General features: G+C 40.0%; 1 protein-coding gene and 1 pseudogene across 9 annotated transcripts in view; both read right to left on the bottom strand.

Moving 5' to 3' along the window:
- Nucleotides 1-21,130, bottom strand: part of LOC109266906 (BEN domain-containing protein 5) — a 1,451,617-nt gene that overhangs the window by 491,704 nt on the left and 938,783 nt on the right. The window lies entirely within an intron of this gene.
- On the bottom strand, nt 10,383-11,391 carry LOC109266907 (mitochondrial carrier homolog 2-like; annotated as a pseudogene).

Raw genomic sequence — 21,130 nt, 5'->3', positions numbered from 1 at the left:
CAGAGCTGGCCACATGCCTTTCTTGGAATGCAAGGTCAGTTTCCACCTAAACCTGGCAAGCCCCACCTCAGACTCTTATCCTGTCTTCTCCAGGAGACTGGAGCATGCTTCTAGGATCAAGATAGTGGTGATGGACTGAGGAGAGGAGAAGCAATGGGTCATCATCCACTTAACTTCAGATACCAGCTACTTGCTTAGAAGTTCTTCCTGACATGACTGAACCCCTTTAGAAATACCCACGAGTTTGCCAAACACCTGGCTACTGAGTTTCCTGGCTGAACTTAATACATTCCTCAGGATCCCCTTCTTCCCCATTGCCGTGGCTCTACAATTCACCAGCTCAAAGAAGCCAGAAACCTAGGTGTAGTGCTTGCTTCCTCTCTCTCCCTCACCTATAAAGTTCAATTTAGTCACAGGTTCTGTGATTTTAACTCCTAGATAGTTCTGGGATATATCAGCTTCTCTTCATCTTTTTTACTTTTGTCTTACTTGTTATAAAACTCCCTAATAATGCTCTCTGCCTTCTAATCCATACTCCACACAGCAGCCCAAGTGCACTTAACATTACGTAAGTCTGACCTGTCACTTTCTTGCTTAAAATCCTACATTGACAATCCCACCACAACCATAAAGAAAACAAAACAAAGCCCTAGACTCTTCCTTCCATTCTAGTCTCTCCATGTGTCTCCTAGGCCTCTTCACTGTGTTCCTTCAAAACTTCCAATGACTGCTTCACTGGCTCCATGGCAGGAGAATAAAAAAATATGAGCTGTCCCAGGTTGGAACAGGCTGCTATTGGAGGTAGTGAACTCCCCTTGCCTTAAGGGGTGCCTACAGATTCTGGATAGCCACTCCCTGGATATTGTAGAAAAGCTCTGCTCTTGGATGAAAGAATAGTTTATATGCCACATGAGGGCAAATTCTGTCCTGAAGTGACTTCTAGGTGTTTCAGAATAGCACATACCTTGGAGACAATAACATGTCCTCCTTCTTACCCCCACTACCCTGCTACATTTGTGTGAGGAAGTCCCACTGCAAGAAAAGCTACTTGTCCTGTGAGACCAGCCTGACCCACAGTCAGCACAAGTGGGAAGCTGTGCTGACATTTTTCTCTCTGGTCAATGTAATCAGTGTAGACATTCCAACTGAATAATTTAGGCCTCCTAAAAATGAACCAACTAGAGCCAGCATTGTCAAATATGGTTGTCTACCTTGATCAAAGTAACCAGGTACACACCAAATCTCACTCCCTTCTCCTGTAGACATAGCTTTTTAGGCATTCCTTACTAAGTGTTGAGAAAGAGACAAGGTCTTAAAGATAATAAAAACAAACACTTTGCATTTGTGTACTTCTATAGAAATGCAATATGCCGTTAAATTACAGTTACCAATTGAGAAACGAATCCGTGCCAGGCAATATGGAAACTGCTTTATAAACCTCATCTTTAAATAACAGGCTTTTGAGACAAATTGCTTAGGTTTAGATGCCAAGTCCCTACTTTACCACTTACTAGTTGTGTGATTTTAAGCAAGTTAATTAATCTCTCTGTACTTCAGTTTCCTAATCTGTAAAATGGACAGAGTAACAGGTCTCAAAGGGTATTGTGAGTGTTATACAAGATATTTACATACCAAGACCTTAGGTTGCACTGCACTGCACATTAAAGTGCTCAATAAATGTTAGCTTTGGTTTACACTACTCCTGACAAATACCTTGACAACTAAGGGTTATTATTCCCAATGTTCAGATGAAGAAATGGGCAGAGTAATGTGAAATAATTTGCTTAATTTGATAATGAATTAGTGGTGAAGCTGAAATACACACACTGATCTGACTCCAAAACCTCTACATTTTCTTTTCCATTTGAGAGAATAGCATACTTATTGTTACTACTGTGACTATTGTTATCACCATCACCATCATTAATACCATTGATAATAATGTCCTCACATAGGCATAGCACTTCTGGACTTCAAAGCAAATATAGATACATTTACACAAAATACCCACCATCAAGCCTATAAGTGACTTCATGGAACCTTAGCTACACTCTCCAAACCAGGACATCTCTGTGGCACCCTTGACATGTGATCATCTGTGCAGGCTGGACCTCAAGAGTTCTGAGGGGAAATATCCAGAAAGGATTGTTCCTGGGTAGAGCAAGGCTAGACAGGGCAGAGTCCCAATTATATGGGAGGCCCCAGTATTGAGGAAGATCTCAGAGATGGAAACACATCTGTCATTCTTCTTGAACACATTTAAGCTCACAGACTGCAGAGGAAGTTTCCTGGAGGAGGAGGCCTTCCTAGACCTGAGGAAGGATGGCCCTGAAGGAAGGGCAGCCAGATGAGCTTCACCCACTCAGAGATAAGTGCGGAGGAAGAAGAGCCTAAAGCAAAAACTAACACCAAAGAAAAACCACCAAAGAAATCTGGAGAGCTGTTTCATCTTTGCTTGTACCTTCATCTGCTACCTTCTTCCCCAACTCTGTGTCTACAGGTGTAATAGAAAACCTTGAAATAGAAAAGGACATACGGCTTTTTTTTGTGGGGCAAAGATGTGGAGAAGCTTGAAGGACTGAATCAGCATCCCCAAGTAGGCTAAAGGCAGGAAGCACAGGAGAACAGGGTAGGAACATAATCACGGAGGAGATGGAGGCCGGCTGGGCCATGAGGCAAGCCATGAAAGAGGCAAAATAGAGTCCTAAGGGGAAACTTTGTCCTGAGAAATAACCTCAGAGACTTGAGAATAAAGCCCTCTTCACTGCCATGTGAGCACTTCCATGATCCTATTAGGTCCTCACAGTAAGAGTGTTCAGCAGAAGGATCTATGCAGAATAAGAGCATACATTTTGAAGTCAGACAGACCTGGGTACAAATCCTGGTGCTACCACTTACTAGCTATGTGAGCTCAGGCGAGTAAGTTAACCTGAGCCCTGGTTTTTTCATAGGTAAGGTAATAATAACAGCAACCTATTGTTAGTCCTGAAGATGAAATGATTACATGAGATAAAAACAGAGCATGACACATGGTGTATGGGGAGAAAATGGTAAATAACATGACTGAAAGGGTTCCTCTTTGATGAAACACAAAGAACATGAAATTCCCAATCAGGAAACCTATGTCATACTCCTAGAGACTACGGATTTCTTCACTTCCTAGACCTCAGCTTCCTTAGCTGGACAAGGCAGGTGTTAGAAGACAAATCTTTCAAGGTCTTTTTAGGTCTAAACTTTCATGACTTTAGCTGCTTATAGTACAGGCATCATGAACAGGAGAAAGAGATGGAAACTCCCAGCTATCTGTCTCTCCCCTGCCCCCCGCCCCCCAACTCCTATAAAATGGCAGCTTGGACAAACAATATCAAGACTGGGTAATATTCTGCTGACCTAGTTAGACAAAGTTAGGAAACTTTTAAATATGTATGAATATTATTGAATGGAAAAGAGGAGGCTGATTCAAGTAGCTGCAGTGCATATTAATATCTTATTATTAGCCACATTAATGTAGGTAATATCCTGGAAGCTGCCTTTCCTATGAAATACAATTTGGAGAAAGAATACCTCTATTCTCTTCTCAGGAAATAATTGTCTTTTAATGCCAAACTATGGTAAATAAGCCAGAGAAATCAAATGATACTGGAGGATGAAGTTAAATAATTTAGGAAAAAGGAGTACAACATTTAGTAAATTAATCCAGTAGAGAAAAAACATGATGGGATTTTTATGCTCCCTTTTTGGAAAGATATCTCCTTAGGAAGGCAAACAAGGAATCTGAACACTTTCCAGTTTTTCCTTTTAAGAGATATATGAGCTAATATACGTATTCAACAAAAATTTCTTAAGAACTTACTATGAATCCAGCAACTGTACAGCCACAAGAAGAATACAATCCATGTCATAGCAGGCATCAGTACTTTACTTTTTATGGAATTTGTGTGAACTTGAATGTTTACCTGGGAGTGGAAATGCTGGGCCTTAGGGTAATTCTATGCTTAACGTTTTGAGGAACTGCCAAATGTTTTCCAGAGCAGCTACGCCATTTTATATTCCCACCAGCAATGTATAAGGGTTTCAATTTCTCGATATCCTCCCCAACACTTGCTATTTTTTTCTTTTTTTTAAGTTTATTTATTTTGAGAGCGAGCGAGCACTTGTGTGCAAGTAGGGAAGGGGAAGAGAGAGAGAGGGAGAGAGAATTCCAAGCAGCACAGAGCCCCAATGCAGGGTTTGATCTCACTGTGAGATCATGACCTGAGCTAAAAGCAAGAGTTGGACACTTAACCAACTGACCCACCCTGGCGTCTCTCTTCAACACTTGTTATTGTCCTTCTTTTATTATCCAGAGGTTGGGATGTGATACCTCGCTGTGGTTTTCATTTGCATTTCCCTGATGGTTAATGATCATCATCAAAAAATGAGTATCATTTTTTTTTTATATTGAGTATCCTTTTATGTGCATATTGGCTACTTGTGTATCTTCTTTGGAGAAATGTTTATTTAGATCCAGTGCCCATTCCTAAATTGTGGGATTTTTTTTTTTTGTCATTTTACTGAGTTGTAGGTACTCTTTCTATGTTCTTGATACAAGTTTATTTTCAGATACATGATTTGAAAATATTTTCTACCATTCTGTAGCTTGTCTTTCCATTTTCTTGATGGTATCATTTGCAGTATAAAAGTTTTTAATTTTGACAAAGTCCAATTTGTCTTTTGCTGCTGGTGCTTTTGGTGTCATATCAAAGGAACCATTGCCTAACCCAAAATCACAAAGATACGCTCCTATGTTTTCTCCTCCTCCTCCTCCACCCCCCCTCCTCTTCCTTCTCCTCTCCTCCTCCTCCTTCTCCTCCTCCTCCTCCTCCTCCTTCTTCTTTTAGAGAGAGAGAGACTGAGAGAGAGTGTGCATGGGGGATAGGGACATAGGGAGAGGGAGAGAGAGAATCTTAAGCAGGCTCCGTGCCCAGCATGGAGCCCAATGCGGGGCTCAATCTCACAACTGTGAGATTGTTAACTGAGCTGAAATCAAGAGTTGGATGCTTAACTGACTGAACCACCCAGGTGCCCCACTCCTATGTTTTCTTCTAAGAAATTTAGTGTTAGCTTTTAAAGATAAATCCACATTTAAAGAAATTTTTTTTCCCAATGAAAAACAGAATAAGGAAGCAAGAAAAGGAGCAACCAGAGGTCAGCAGTATTAGAGGAAAAGAAATGGCGGCAGCAGCCTCTCTGGGAGAATGGTGAAACACAGGGAGCACCTGACCTACTTTGTCCCTCCCTCCCTCATGTCTGGTAACAATTCCACAGAGACTAGCAGAGCCCTGAGAGTTTGCTGCAACCTTAGCAATGTTGCTGGCTAAAAGATTCTCTGGGAAGTTCAACAGCTTACTCTGGAAAGCAGCATAGGTTCTAGCCAGGGGCCACCAGTCAAATCCCCCCTGTATTTTCCAGTTCCAACTGCCATGGTGTGGGGTGACTTATAAATAACCCTCTCCTTTCCAGGCCCTGTGCTTTGTCCCTCCCGTGGCTTGTGAACATGTCCCATCATATTATTCCCAAGCCATTGCTGGTTAGCACAGTCACTAAAAATGACACCAAGTGAACTTGAAGGTAAGATTGCACAGTCTAAGTCAGTTCTGCGGCTAAAATCATATTGTAAATTGCTTTAAAATTCTACTTTTGAGACCTTGTTTAAGCCAAATATATACAATGTCAAAAGTTCTAGCCAGTGATATGGTTTTTTGTTTTGTTTTGTTTTGTTTTGTTTTGTTTTGTTTTTTAACACTGAAACAGTCTCCTTGAATGCTAATAATAGGATTCTAGGAAAACATCCAGTTCATTTATCAAGTCTTCCTGTAGCAGGACATTTTGTTAGAAAATGGATAATGATTTGCAAGTGATTCTATTTTCTTTTCCCAAGAACCTTGAAAAAGTCAGCTCCCATGCCTGCCTTTCTCCCTTTCCAACCACTATCTTTGTGATACTTCTCCTTTTTAGGAATGGCCATGAGATAATGTTAGAACTAGTTGATAGATGAGTTTTATTCCTCCTTCCACCCCTTTTTCCTTTTTGTATATGTGAAGTAATATTTGAGGACTATTAAGTCCTATCTTGGGGGGTCTCAATGGGTGAAAGGAGCTCAAGTATTACTCACCTATACAGTTCTTTCTGATTCACCAACATGGCTTAGGAGCCTTTTCCATGTTCCTGTAGTTCCTTTCCTACACCCCACCAATAACCTATACCTTGGTTTCTTCTAAACAGATATTACCACTTATGAGTAGTATACTATTGAAAAAGTTACTTAACCTCTATATTCCTCAGTTTCCTCATCTGCAAAATTGGGATAATAGTAGTATCTGCTTCCTAAGATTGTTAAAGGTGATTAAATGATAATGAAGTAGATAGAATAGTACGTGGCACGGAGTAAGTACTCTAAATGTTAGTTGTTCTCATTTTTTTTTAAATTAAGTTTATTTATTTTGAGAGAGAGAGGGAGAAAGAGAGAGATAGCAGGGGAGGGGCAGAGAGAGAAGGAGAGAGAGAGAATCCCAAGCAGGCTCTGCATGGTCAGCACAGAGCCTGACATGGGGCTTGAACTCACAAACTGAGAGATCATGACCTGAGCTGAAATCAAGAGTCAGATGCTTAACCAGCTGAGCCACCCAGGAACCCCTATTCTCATTTTTTTTAAGTGACAAATTGTATACTTTAGGGAGCTTAGGGTCTGTTAAGGGAAATCAGTACTGCAAATGCATTCTATCCAAATATTTACAAACAATTCAGAAGGTATTTTCACATCTGTTATCTAATATCTACTAGAAGCATCTTGTCATTACAATAACTTAAAGCTAAATCACAGTGCCTAGTTTTTAGATGAGGCTTAAAGAGGTTATTTGAAATGTCAAAAATATAAGTGGCAGAGCCAAAATAAAAATCCTAATATGGCTCTAGGCCTGATGATCTTCATACTTAAATTACAACCGAATAGGAGGTTTCTCTGGATATATATATTGAAGAGGGGGCACTCATCTGTGAGAAAAGAGAGATTAAGTAATTGACCTAAGGTTACACAGTTAATGAGTGGCAGGGTCAGGGTTCTAAACTACGTAGCTCACCCTATTGACTTAGGCACCTAATTTTATTCTCACTGCCTTGTAAGTACTTAGTTAATATTTGCAGAAAGACTAGACAAAAAAGCAACCTTTGCAGACAGATCTGGGAATGAGAGGCAGTGAACTTCAGTGGACAATCTAGATGTCAGAAACTGGGCTTCCAGCTAGTGCTGTTCAACTAACTCACTGGGTGACTCAGGAAAGTAACCTCCCCTCTCTGGGCCCCAGTGTTTCCAGCTGCAGAAAGAGAGAGAGGAGAAAAAAGAAAGAAAAAGTTTGCAAACACTGTTAACAGCTGAATCCTTTTTTCAAACTAAGTCTATGAGCAAGGCCAGTGAAGAGGGCCCAGCATGCATGGTGTATGTGGCAGGGAGGATAAGAGAGGCCTGAGCCCTGATTTCATAGAAGTCCCTCTTTCTCCTTGCTCCTCAGTAGCATCTCAAGTACTGCTGAGAGCCTAGATCCCTAATTAGGGATACAGGTAACATGGGTTTAAACCCCAGAACTAGAAGAACCTAAGGTTCTTCTTGGCTTTGAAATTCTATGAGTCACATAAAATAAATGATCTTATATCCTAATGTTATATACCTTCTGATTTAACAAAGTGAAAATGTGGCTTCAGAGGAAGTGACAAAGTATGACCACACCAAAAGATACCAAGAAAGAATTTTCGCTGTAATAGCATGCTTCTCTACCTGCCTCCAGTCCTATACATACCCTAAATACAAAAATATTCCCTAAACATATGAACAGAGGAAACTAGATGAAGAATGAGTAATCAAAAGAGTGACAAGTGTTTTAAAGAGGAAACAGTATATTATAGACTCATGTAGCAGAGGATCTCAAACTAGTCTGGGGAACAGTATATTAGGGAAGCATTCCAGGAAGGAGTGGTGTTCAAATTGGATCCTGAAAGCAGAATAGGAAGTAGCAAGGCAAAGGGCCATTGAGAAAGAACATTCCAGGTAGATGGGCCAGTGTGTATACAAGTTAGTGGAAAAAATCCATGGCTGACAGAAAGAACTATAGGGAGGCCAATGTGGGTATAGCAGAGAGCAAAATGACAGGGAAATGAGACAGGCTGAAAAAGCAGGCAGAGGCTAGATTATGCAGGATCTTACAGATTAAGTTAAGAATTTGTTATTTTATCTTAAACTGCTGAGAGGCCGGGGTGTTCAGTGGGTCATTTTCATGGATACTGAAATTATTCAATATGGTGGTAGCAGGGTAGTGGAAAAGACAAGTATGGACCAAAGCTCTCCATGACTGAGGGCACTGTCCAAGAAGTCAGCAGATGACAGCAATAAAGAATGGCAGTGGGTTCTATAGGCTTAAAACATGTCTTTTTATAAAAGAGAAGGGAAAGAATGGCCTAGAAATAGCAATCTATTAGCACAAAGGATGCCATACGCCAAGCTAGCTAAGTAGCGTTCAGTGAAGAGTCTACTGTCTTTTGGTCAGGTAGGGACCACAGGACCAGTGAGGGGAGCATAAAGTTAGGAGGAAGGCTGGGACTTTCTGGAAGCCACTGTAACACTGACATAGCTAGGTGAGCAGAGTAGAGAGAGAGCCTGGAAGCCTGTTTACCTCACATCTTGTACCCCTTGGCTTAAGAAGTTGTTGTAATTCCCTGAGAGATGCTGATAGTTTGAACTAAGGCACTGGCAGCAGAGATAAGAAAGAGATAGATTCTAAAAATACTGAGTTATAGCTTTGATCATACTTGGTGACAGATAGTATGCAAGGAGTAGAATAAAAAGGAGTTAAACAGGACAGTTTTTGGCATGGGCACCTGAAGTGATGGTGATACAATCATTGAACTAGGAAACCTGTATTTGGGGCAGGTGTAGAGTAGTCTGGGTCAATCTTTGCAGCATGAATAAATCAGATATGTGTCTCCTTGTTCTAGCAGTGGAGAAGCAAGGGTCATAATTCCCAGCACCTCCTCTCCAGGCCCTCATTCACCCAGGGCTGAGGCTTGGAATGGATGAGCCACCTGCAGCAGTCAGGTCAGTTGGAAGGTCCCTCACCAGATGCTGGGAGGATATATCTGCCTCCAATTAATTGGAGACTCTTTTTGAAGGGAATAGCAAAAACTATGCCAAGAGAGTGGTGCTTGTGAAGTGGCCTGCTGGAAGGGAGCCAAAACTACTAAGCTTGTTTAATTTAGAGTGTCTGATCAGGACAAGGTTTGGTGCAGATGGGGGTCCATAGAACTCTCCTGAGAGGTGGGTAAGGGAATGATAATTGAGATTACTAACTTCCAACAATTACTCAATTTAAAACCCAGCCAAAAAGATGTAATTATTTTTCATACATTTGTTTGGTCATGTTGCCAGCTGCAACTCCATGATGTTTTACTTCAAAGGGGAAGAAAGAACAAAGGGGAAGGAACAGAATGGAAGGGAGCTACATTATTTTGTAGTCACCATGCTGATAAGAACAGTGTTGCCTCTCTCTAGCTTCTTTTACGCGGTCCTGTCTTCTGTCCTCGGGCTTTTCTGTCCACAGGGTGATTAGTTCCCTCTAGCAGGTTTCTGAGATTCTAGCTTTTCCTCACAAGTCCACATAAGGACTATTGTAGAAGCTGCCAGGCTCCATATTTTAAATTCTTCTAATCTCCTCATATTTGCCTGCTCTGCTCCTAAACTAAATTGAATTTAATTGAGTTGACTTGGAGGCAGGTAAATTCTTGTTCGTTTAGATGACTTATGCTACTGGAGTTAGCAGCATAGTCAAACTCAGGGACTGATATCAAATTGATATAAAAAATGCCAATCTAGGTATTCCAGAGAAGCCTCTGATAATATGCATGGATCTCTGTCCTCGGTCTCAGGGCTCGTCCTGCTAAACACTTGTATACTTGACTTAAATTAATACTTAAAAAGTATATACATTAAAAATTAGTGAAGACACTAATACTACAGATAAGAGAATCCAAGAATCAAAATAATCACAGCAAGCTAGAATGCAGGGCTAAAACCAATGGTAGGACAAGTATAAAGGGTCACTATACTTGTAAAATCTACTATAGGCTAATGTATCCTGGATTGGATCCTGTGGCAGAAAAAGAACATTGGTGGAAAAACTGACGAGATCTGAATATAGTTTTATAGTTTAGCTCATAGTAAAGTATCAGTGTTAATTTATTTGTTTTGACAAATGCTTCATGGTTGCATATGATTTTAACAGAGGAAACTGGGTGAAGGGTATGTGGGATCTCTCGATATTATCTAACTTTTCCCCCATTTCCTTAAGAATAAATGATTATTTAAAAAGTGTGCCATACTGTATAGAAATCAACATTCTCTCCCATAATTCTGTGCATCTTGGACTACAGTCAAGATGTCACTGTTCCCTTCCTACATCTTCAAATTAACTTTCTCAGGTCACAACAATAAGTCTTCCCAAAGGGGACCTTCTGGAAAAATAAGCTATTTCCTCAACTTATATTTCCCTCTTTTTATAGCATACACCAGCCATCTATCCAATAAACATATGTTGGGGAGTGAGGAGGGGATCCACTTCAAGCCCACAATTGTTAACAGTCATAAGATTGGAGAAAAGCACAAGGGGATAGGTCAACATACTGGCAAAAAATCCTGTGGCAGCTTGGAAATAACTCTTCATTTCATTCATGGTGGAAACCCCACTGTGTCCAGTGCATAGGCATGGTTGAGGAAGGCCAGTGAGTTTCAGAGCCACAAAGAAATTATGTCACATAGGAGGTGAGAGATAAGACCCACAAAAAGTTCTAGAATGCCCTCTTCCTGATAGATGGTTACTGTGGAGTCACAAAGTGCACAGAACAATGACTTGTACAATAGATCTCTGAATGATACATGGAAGGGATATGTGATAAGGGTAGCAGCAGAATGAGCCATCATCTCTCGAGTTGTCTCCTTGATAACTTGGTCAAAGGAGGATGTAACTTCTTTCTGTACATTTTCAGGTCCTAACTCATCAACCTTTTCACACTTCTGGTCATGCTGTAAAACTTTACCATGGACCACAGTTCCAAGGACTCCTGAAAAGAGTCTTGGAGTTAAGTCTATGAAAAACCCATGCTTCCTATCGATGCTCACAATGAACTAGGATAACAAAACAGGCCAGGAAGCTGACATACTTGCCGCCCCAAAATATTTCATCTTATCATCTTATTCTTGGAGGAAGAGGCTCGTATCCCACCTGGATGAGCACTTTCACGTACATGAGTGGCTGGGACATAATGGTGAGTCCAGGAACACAGGAGCACTTTACTTGCTGTGTCAGCCATGATGGACCTGTGGACAGTCAACTTTTTTTTTTTTATAAATCTAAAATTATTTAAAAATAAAAGATTTATTTTTTTATTTTTTTTCAACATATGAAGTTTATTGTCAAATTGGTTTCCATACAACACCCAGTGCTCATCCCAAAAGGTGCCCTCCTCAATACCCATCACCCACCCTCGCCTCCCTCCCACCCCCCATCAACCCTCAGTTTGTTCTCAGTTTTTAACAGTCTCTTATGCTTTGGCTGTCTTCCACTCTAACCTCTTTTTTTTTTTTCCTTCCCCTCCCCCATGGGTTTCTGTTAAGTTTCTCAGGATCCACATAAGAGTGAAACCATATGGTATCTGTCTTTCTCTGTATGGCTTATTTCACTTAGCATAACACTCTCCAGTTCCATCCATGTTGCTACAAAGGGCCATATTTCATTCTTTCTCATTGCCACGTAGTACTCCATTGTGTATATAAACCACAATTTCTTTATCCACTCATCAGTTGATGGACATTTAGGCTCTTTGAATAATTTGGCTATTGTTAAGAGTGCTGCTATAAACATTGGGGTACAAGTGCCCCTATGCATCAGTACTCCTATATTCCTTGGGTAAATTCCTAGCAGTGCTATTGCTGGGTCATAGGGTAAAAGATTTATTTAAAACATATCAGAGGAATTAAAATAGGCTTATTCATGAACAACAACAAAAATCAACTACAGGGAGGCTTCACTGCTAAAAGAAGCTAACGTAAACTCTGGTTACATTTCTAGAGATTTAGCATCCACAGCAAAACAGGAAATAGTCCTATTCTGCTGTAGGAGGCTTATATTGCCTATAAAGTTTTATATTCAGTTCTGATATTTTATAAAGGTAATCAACAATCTAGATTATGTCCAGAGAACAACAAAGAAGGAACAAAGTTTAAAAACCATGGAATCTGCAGAAATGTAGAATAATGGGGGGAGAGGAGAAAGGAAGGGACTAGTCTGGAAAGGACTCGTGATGGGGGTGTGGTCACTAGCTTGCTGTCTTTGCAGGCCTGTCCACGGGCTAAAGGAGCAAGAAATGTAAAGTAGACCCAGAGGGTGGAGCTAGAATCAAGGAGAGAGGCTACAAGGAGATGGCTCTTTTTGGGAATGATGGGACTTTTTTCTCTTTGAAATGGGGCTCAGGCTGCCTCAAGAGATGTGTGAGCAAAGGCTGAAAACTCATATTTCAGGAATATTAAGAGAAGATGTTGGTCTATACAATTTGGGTCCCTGCCCATAGGAGATTCCTAATACATTTGCTAAATTTGAATGTGACCTCTATAGTCTTTATTAACTCGAGAAATTGTGTGAGGTGTTAAGTCAGAGAAACCAGCTTTTCTAGGCATTTCTATGTCATTCTCATTTTTAAAAAAAATTTTAATGTTTGCTTATTTAATGCTTATTTATTTATTATAATTTATTGTCAAATTGGCTTACATACGATACCCATTGCTATTTTTGAGAGAGAGAGAGAGAGAGAGAGAGAGAGAGAGAGAGAGAGAGAGAGAGAATGAGTGGGGGGGGGGAAGAGAGAGAGAGAGAGAGGCATAGAATCCAAAGTAGGCTCCAGGCTCTGAGCTGCCAGCACAGACCCAACATGGGGCTTGAACCCATGGACCATGAGATAATGACCTGAGCCAAAGTCGGACGCTTAACTAACTGAGCCACCCAGGTGCCTCCCAGGTGCCCCTTGGCATTCTTGGCAGTAATTTTCCTCCAGGTACTTTTGGCTAACAAATATCTCTGTCCATGGGGGAAAAAGCCACCGAAAGACAGGCAATAGTTAACCTGACTTCTAGATCAACTGTCACCAGCGAGTGCAGCCTGGAGATGGAAGACTTAAGTGTCACAATGATCATGATCCTTCCTGGATGGTTCCTCACTGAATCAGATAAAGTCCAAATTCTTTAGGTTGGCATTCAAGGCACTCTTGGCCCAGCCTCCACCTACCTCTCTTCCTTTCCCCATTACTATCTTTCTTTTCTTCTTAGGTTGATCCTGTGCTCTTGTCTTTTGGAACCACATAAAACTATCAAGACTCAGTATTGTCTCAATTTCCATACCATATTTTTTTAAGAGAGGGGGGCATGCAGAGAGAGAGAGAGAATCTCAAGCAGGCTCCACACTAAGCACGGATCAATGTGGAGCTTGATCCCATGACCTGGGATCATGGTCTGAGCTGAAATCAAGAGTTGAAAGCTTGGGGTGCCTGGGTGTCTCAGTTGGTTGGGCGTCCAACTTTGGCTCAGGTCATGATCACACGGTTTGTGAGTTTGTGAATTGGAGCCCCGTGTTAGGCTTTGTGCTGACAGCTCAGAGGCTTGAGCCTGCTTCGGATTCTGTGTCTCCTTCTCTCTCTGCCCCTCCCCAACTTGTGCTCTGTCTCTCTATGTCTCTCAAAAAATAAATGTAAAAAATAAAATAAAAAAAAAAAGAGTTGGAACCTCAACCAAATGAGCCACCCAGGTGCCCCGTGTGTATCCATATTTCGATTCTCAACTCAAGATGCCTTCTTCATTAGGACTTTGTTTCCTCCCTTGTGCCCCTTCTCTGCCCACTACGTCTATTATATCAAGTCTCTTACCATTATTGCCATTATTAGTTTTTACATCTGTGTTGCCCACTACATTGAGTACTTCTGAGGGATAGGGTGTATTTTGTATTCATCTTTCTGTCTCCAGCACCCAATACAGAGCCTGGCAGGCAGAAGGTACTCATCAGATATTTGTTGTATTGAAGAATGGCTTTGCAAGAACTTAGTAAATGACTATATAGGTGAATAGAATATTTCCCTATCCAGAACTGGTTTAGAGTCCATTTTTTGGAGTCTAAAAAGGCTTGGCTTCATGTCCCAACTGCATGATATAGACAAATTACTTCATCTCATTGTGCCTTAGTTTTTAAAAATGCAAATGGAAGGAGATAATACTAATATATCTCAGAGCTTAAATTCTTCTAAGTGAATCCTTCACCCCAAAACTCATCCTCTTTCCTGATTTAATTTATCCAATATTGTCTGTCTCTTCCTGGAATGTGAGCCCCATGAAGGCATGGATTTCTGCCTGTTTTTCACTGCTGTATCCCTAGAGCCTAGACCATGCTGGTTACATGTTAGGTATTCAAAAACAGTACAAATCACATAATAGGAGCATTGTGAGGACTGAGTGACACAATGTATAAGAAGATCATGGCATTGGGCCGACCACATGCTATGCACTCAATAACTACCATTATTATAAAATAAAAGGCAGATTAAGAGGCAACATTATGACAGACTGATGTGTGACTCAGAACATACAATCAGGATATTATAAATGTTTGAACCGTAATTTTTGTTGGAATTGGAAAGGATGCTTGAAAAATCTGGTCTGACTCTCTGAGACCCAAAGAGGAAGAGTGCTTTTCTCAAAGTCACAGAGCTAGCCAGTGACAGAACCTAGACAATTACTCTCCTATAAATGATTTTCTAGTTATTCCATATAATACAGGATCAGATTCCTTTCTTTGTTAGACACTTCCTTTTGGCAAGTTTTGTTAAGTACAGGAATGGCTCTCTCCATCTAATCCTTTCAACACGCGCACACACACACACAGAGTTAGGTGTTCATCTAATTAGTCCAATTATGTATAAAAATAATACCATACTTTACTGTGTCTGATGGTACAAGGTTATATGATTTAAAAACTAATGTTTGTCAATTACAATCTACTTCTAGCTATGTTGGAAGGAGTGTATTGGTAAACTCTATCTCTGAAAAACAAACATAAAGCTGGACAAAACTGACGCAAACATTTCAGTGTTTTGGAAACTGACCAAAGGCATACAACAATCTCATGTTATGCTTAAAAAACCGCTGAACTTCAGTTAATAAGACAGGGAATCTTTGATGTGCTGTGGTTGCTCTACCTTCCTCCAAGCTTGGTGAAAGCAGGGTTCTGTTAGGACAGGCCATGCTGTGAGGATTGTCAAAGGGAATCAATTTGGAAGAGAGGGCAGTGCTCACACCTAGCAGCATTTTCTGTGGAAACACTCACCACAGAGGTCGGCAAGTAAGGAGGGCCTGCAGTTCCATAGCTGGGACAAACATATTCCTGGCTGAGACTGGGTGCAAGCTAGAAGGCTCAAGCCAGTCACACACTCCTGAAAAGCCCTGAAGCTGCACAAATGCTCATGGTCAACACGACACAGAAGGGAAAGGAGAAGCCAGAGAAGACATGAAAATTGCCCAGACTTTGACTGTACTCCCCATATCTACATATAGATCCACTGACAGAGGACAGAAGCCTTATGTGCTCAGGGTGGGTAAGCACAAACCTAGCCCAATAATAGCTGACTGCTAAACTACAAAGACACAGGGTTGACTCTTTGAGAATCCAGTCTTATAAATAGGAAAGAAAAAAGAAAAATTGAGCTGAGGCATAAGAGAAAGATACCAAGATAATTCACTGGTAAAGGTTAGTCTTTTCAAAAAGCAGTGCTAGAACAATTGGATATCCATATGCAAAAAAATGTAAGCTTAAACGCTTACCTCATGCCATACATATAAAAATAATTCAAAATGGATCACAGACTGAGATGTAAGCAAAACCATAAAAATTTTAGAATGAAACATAGGAGAAAATCTTTGTGGTCTTCATTGGGCAAAGAGTTCTTAGATAAGAATCCAAAGTATGATCCATAAGAGAAAAAAAATTGATAAATTAGGCCTCAAAATTAATTCTGTTCTTCAAAAGATATGGTTAAGAGAATGAAAAGATAAGGCATAGATAAGAAAGAAATATTTGCAAAGCATGTATCGGACAAAAGACTTGCATTCAGAATAGATAAAGAAATCTCAAAACTCATTATAAGAATACAAATAACCCAAAATTTTTAAATGGGCAAAATATTGAAACTGACACTTTATTAAAGAAAATACACAAATGGCAAATAAGCTCATGATAAGATAATCAACATAATTAGCTGTTAGGGCAATATAATTTAAAACCACAATGGGATATGCTACATACCAACTAAAATGACTATAATTAAAAATATAGATAATTCCAAGTGTTAGCAAGAACATGGAAAAACTATAACCCTCTCTCCTACATTGCTGGTAGGAAGGTAAAAAGACATTACTAACTTGGAACACAGTTTGACAGATTGTCTTTTTTTAATTTGAACATGAACTTACTATATGACCCAATGATTCCATTCTTAGAAATCTACCTGAAACAAAGTGGATCACATGTCCACTCAAAAGTATGCACATGAATGTTCATAACATCGTTATTCATAATAGCCCCAATATAGAAGCTTTCTAAATGTCCATAAACTAGAGAATAAACAAAACATGGTATATATCATTTTAATAGAATACTATTCAGCACTAAAAATGAATGAATTGCTGATACATAGTACAACATGGCTAAACCTGAAAAATATAATGCTAAGTGAAGGATGCTGGAAGCAAAAGACTACATAATGCATAATTCCATTTATATGAAATGCTCAGAAATGGCAAATTTATAGTGTCAGAGAAGGTCAGTAGTTGCTAGGATTGGGAGTGGAAGTGAGGAATAACAAAGGAACTTTTTGGGATGATGGAAACAGAATCTAAGACTAGATTGCGGTGATAGTGTAAAACTCTATAAATTTACTAAAAATCATATTACCGGTCCTTTACAATGGGTGTATTTTATGGTATATAAATTATACCTCAATAAAGGTCTTAAGATAACAAGAAAAAATAAGATCTTTCCCATGGTATTTTTATCTTAAATGTCAGATTGTGGCATTGATGCATGTTCAAAGGTGAGGTTAGAAGACACCACTAGAGAATAACAAAATAAGACACCATTTCAGATGGCATAATTAGTAGCAATGGTAGCTATGGACATGGTGATTAATCATTCCAGCACTAGAAATACAAAATCTTGCTTCCTGCTTACTCTCCCTAAGATCTGGATGTTGACATGTTTAGCCTTCCCACTTGTAATTATCCTCCCTCCAAATTGGAATAAGGATTAACTAATTATAGTGGTGCCTTCAGACATGAGCCATACCAAACACCCTGGTAATGAAGAACTGTCCTGTCTCTAAAAGTATGCCAGAAAGCCTTAAAGTCTTTGGTATCTGCTTTGAGGTCCAACCCGTAGAGTTTCTCCAAACTAGTTTAGCCAGCACAGGTACACCCTGCACTTTCACTAACTTTACTTTCTTTAAGATGCTGCTTTGGATAAGGTAATTTCTTTCCTAAAAATCCACTGTAGCTCTCAGTTGGTCCAATGCAGAAAGCAGCAGTAGTCCATCAAAACGGCAGGATGTGGTATTAGAAGTCATGGGTTTAAACCTTGGCCCCGACATGAACTAGCCATATGGCTTTAGCTAAGTAACTTAACCTTTTTAGCCTTATATTATTTACCCCCCAAACTGGGATAATTCTGCCTACTCCATAAAACTACTATGAAAAATAAGCAAGATGGTATACATAAAGTAACTGACCCAGTATCTGTGTTAAATCTGAATGACAGTATGACAATTAACTCTTTCTAGAGTTTGGCCCCAATATTCCTATTTATCCTAATCTTATAGTAAGAAGATTCCTTATTCCAATCAAACCAGACTTCTAATCAACTGCCACCATGCAATGACTCTGGCTAAATCTTGCTCTCTGGGCTGCCTCCTCCCCAACTCTGTATTTACTAATCCTACCCATCTTTCAAGAGTCAGCTTAAAGCTCATCTTCTCCATGATGTTTAATCTGACCATTAACTCTCTAGACAACTAGTGAGATCCTTAATTATATATTTTTAAAATTTTATTTCTGTTTGAACATATCCCATTTCCTCAGGTATAGGAGACATTTCTGAAGGATACCAAGGTTTGTTTTATATCCCCCAGTGCCCCTTGCAAGGTCTGAAGTAGGACAAGATTCTCAACTTATTTTTTTTTCCTGAGGAGTTCCTCAAAGAATAACTTGAAAACACTATTCCAGTCCATCTTTTTCATTTTATAGATGAAAAACTTGTCCCCAGAAAGGGGAAGTAACATTCAAGTTTCACATGAGTAATTTGGTATTAGAGTTGAAAACAGAATTCAGGTTTCCTATGGCAGATACTTCGGGCTGCCCTTCAATATCAGTTCTCCTACACATCTATAGGACTACCAATTTTTAGCTGGAAACATGGTCACCCAGAATAAAGACTTCATGTCTCATCCTTACTTTAGGTAAGTGTGGATATGAGTTGTATGAAATGGGATAGAAGAGAAAGTGCTACATAACTTCATTTTCTCCTTTCTCCCCCTACTTTCTTCATCCTGCTGTCTGAAACACAGATGTGATGGTAAGAATTCCATTCTCGGTCCACACTGGATCATGGGATTGAGGGGAATGCCCCAGGGATGGCAGGACAAAAAGCTGAAAAAAACTGACTCCCTAAGGCTTTCAAAGAACAGACTACAATATCAGCTCTGGATTGCCTATAGGCTTTTATATGGAAGAGAAATAAACTTCTGTTTTGTTTAAAGTGTTGTTATTTTAGATACAGATTTGGATATTAGTTGTTGGCAGCATAATGATCCTGTTACCCCTCCTATCAACTTTCTAATGCTCTTAGTTCTTCACATTGCCTCTAGACATATATATTAACTCATTCTTTCATTCATTAAATAATTTACTTAATAGCCATTCAGGATGCACTTACATTCTGCCTGGCATAAATCTAAGAGGGGGCTGGAGTGGACACAGGAATGAAATGTACAAATCCCGCCCTTAAAATTAAAAGTCACAAGTATTGAATGAACTTCTCACTGTCTTAATTCATATCACAATTCACAGATTGGCAAACACTCATCTCAGAATTTCTCTGACAGTCTCATATCAATTTCATTGTTCCCAGTAATAAAATGCTGATCAAACTATATGTGCTTAATATCTTGTATTTGCCTCTCTACATCCACTCTTTGCCCTTCTCTATCATTTTCTTTGACCACTGTGGCTTACTTGTATGTACTGCATCAATGGACTCTCTTGTCCTCTGACTTCTGGTTGGGTTGGTTAATAGGGACCCCTAGCAGGAAATCAGACGGAAGTAAGAGAATGAGTTCTACATACTTAGTTTTCTCAGCTCCCTCCCTGTGGGGTCATCTTAGGCTAACTTTTTCCTTAACTGAAGGTCACTCACTGTTTCACTCAAGATGGCCCACAACATGACTCTACTATTGGGTTCTGATAACCATTCCTTCCCTTCACAGCCTTTGAGTTCTAGCCCCAGGGAAATGCCCCGGGGAAACCCCGAGGTTTCCCTACACACTGCCCACACCTTGTAAATAGCCCATTTATTAAACCCTCCTCAAATTATCCTAATGTGAGGCTGCCATCTGTTTCCTGCTAGCATGTTGACTGATATACCATGTGTCCAATTCTAAGTTCAAAATATATGGGCATTAGATACACATGGCACCCACCAGAAGCACTGTTAGGGAGAGGGTTAGAGTAAAGGGAAGATATTTAGCAAAATCTTAGTGCATAGAGAATCTCAGACTATAAGAACATCATCATGACCACTAGCTTTTGAGATCAGATTTGACTCTCAGGTACCTGAGCCATATGCAAGCCCTCCTTTTTTCTCTTTTTTTTGGGGGGGCGGGTATCCTGGACTAGACTCTATGTCTTTTAAACAGTCTAGTCTTGAAAACTTTCAGTTAGAAGTGGGGTTCCCTTCTAGGTGGAACTCACAGTCACTGGGCAGAATCCATATTTCCACCACCATGTATCAGAACCTCCAGTATAGTACTTTCTGCTAATTCCACCAGTATCCTCTTGTAGGAGCTTTAAAGTACTCAGTATGCCTATTTTAGAGGCATAATCCACAATTCTTAAAGAATGAAACATAAAAGCAAATTATCACCTGTTTATTCATTACAAGTAACTGAAGTATCACTGACCACAGAGAACAATGGTAGGGAGAACAATGCACCCCCCTCCCAAAATGTCCAAGTCCTAATCCCAGAAACCTGTGAATATGTCACTTTACAAGACAAAAGGGGCTTTTACAGAGGTGATTAAATATCTTTAGATGGAGACATCATCCTGCATTATCTGGGTGAGCCCAACATAATCACAAGGATCCTTAAAAGTAAAAGAAGGAGGCAGGAGATTCACTGTCTGAGTGATTCAGCATTAGACTCAACCAGCCATTGTGGGCTTTGAAGATGGAAGGGAACTACAAGCTAAGAAATGCAAACAGCCTCTAGAAGCTGGAAAGGGCAGGGAAATAAATTCTCTCCTAGAACCCCCAAAAGGAATGCAGACCTGCTGATACCTCAATTTTAGCCAGAAAGACCAGTTTTGGACTTCTATTGAACGGTAGGATAATAAATTTGTGTTGTTTTAACCCACCAAGTTCGTGGTAATTTGCTACGCCAGCAATAGGAAACTAATACAGAATGTAAGACCAAAATCTCCAGACCCAGGGAACTAAGCCCAGGGTAAGGAAAGGCTGGGAACTGAGGGATGACAGAGACAAAACACAGTGGGCAGCACAACAAACTGCACACCAGTTGCTAACCTGCACTGCAGACAAGTTGCATTCATTAAAAGACAAATGTATGTTTTATCTCAGAGACTCCCACTCATAAAATGTTTTCATGCCTTTTGTAACACCTAGTAGAAGCTTCCCTCTTTTTTCTCAGAGTTTTTGGGAGTCACTAAAATTTTTGTATTCTGTTAGCATTA

Source organism: Panthera pardus, unplaced genomic scaffold (assembly GCF_024362965.1).
Source record: "Panthera pardus isolate Hobbes unplaced genomic scaffold, ASM2436296v1 HiC_scaffold_11, whole genome shotgun sequence".
NCBI classification, from domain to species: domain Eukaryota; kingdom Metazoa; phylum Chordata; class Mammalia; order Carnivora; family Felidae; genus Panthera; species Panthera pardus.
Note: the sequence above shows the minus strand (reverse complement) of the source record. Positions and strands in the feature narration are given on the sequence as shown.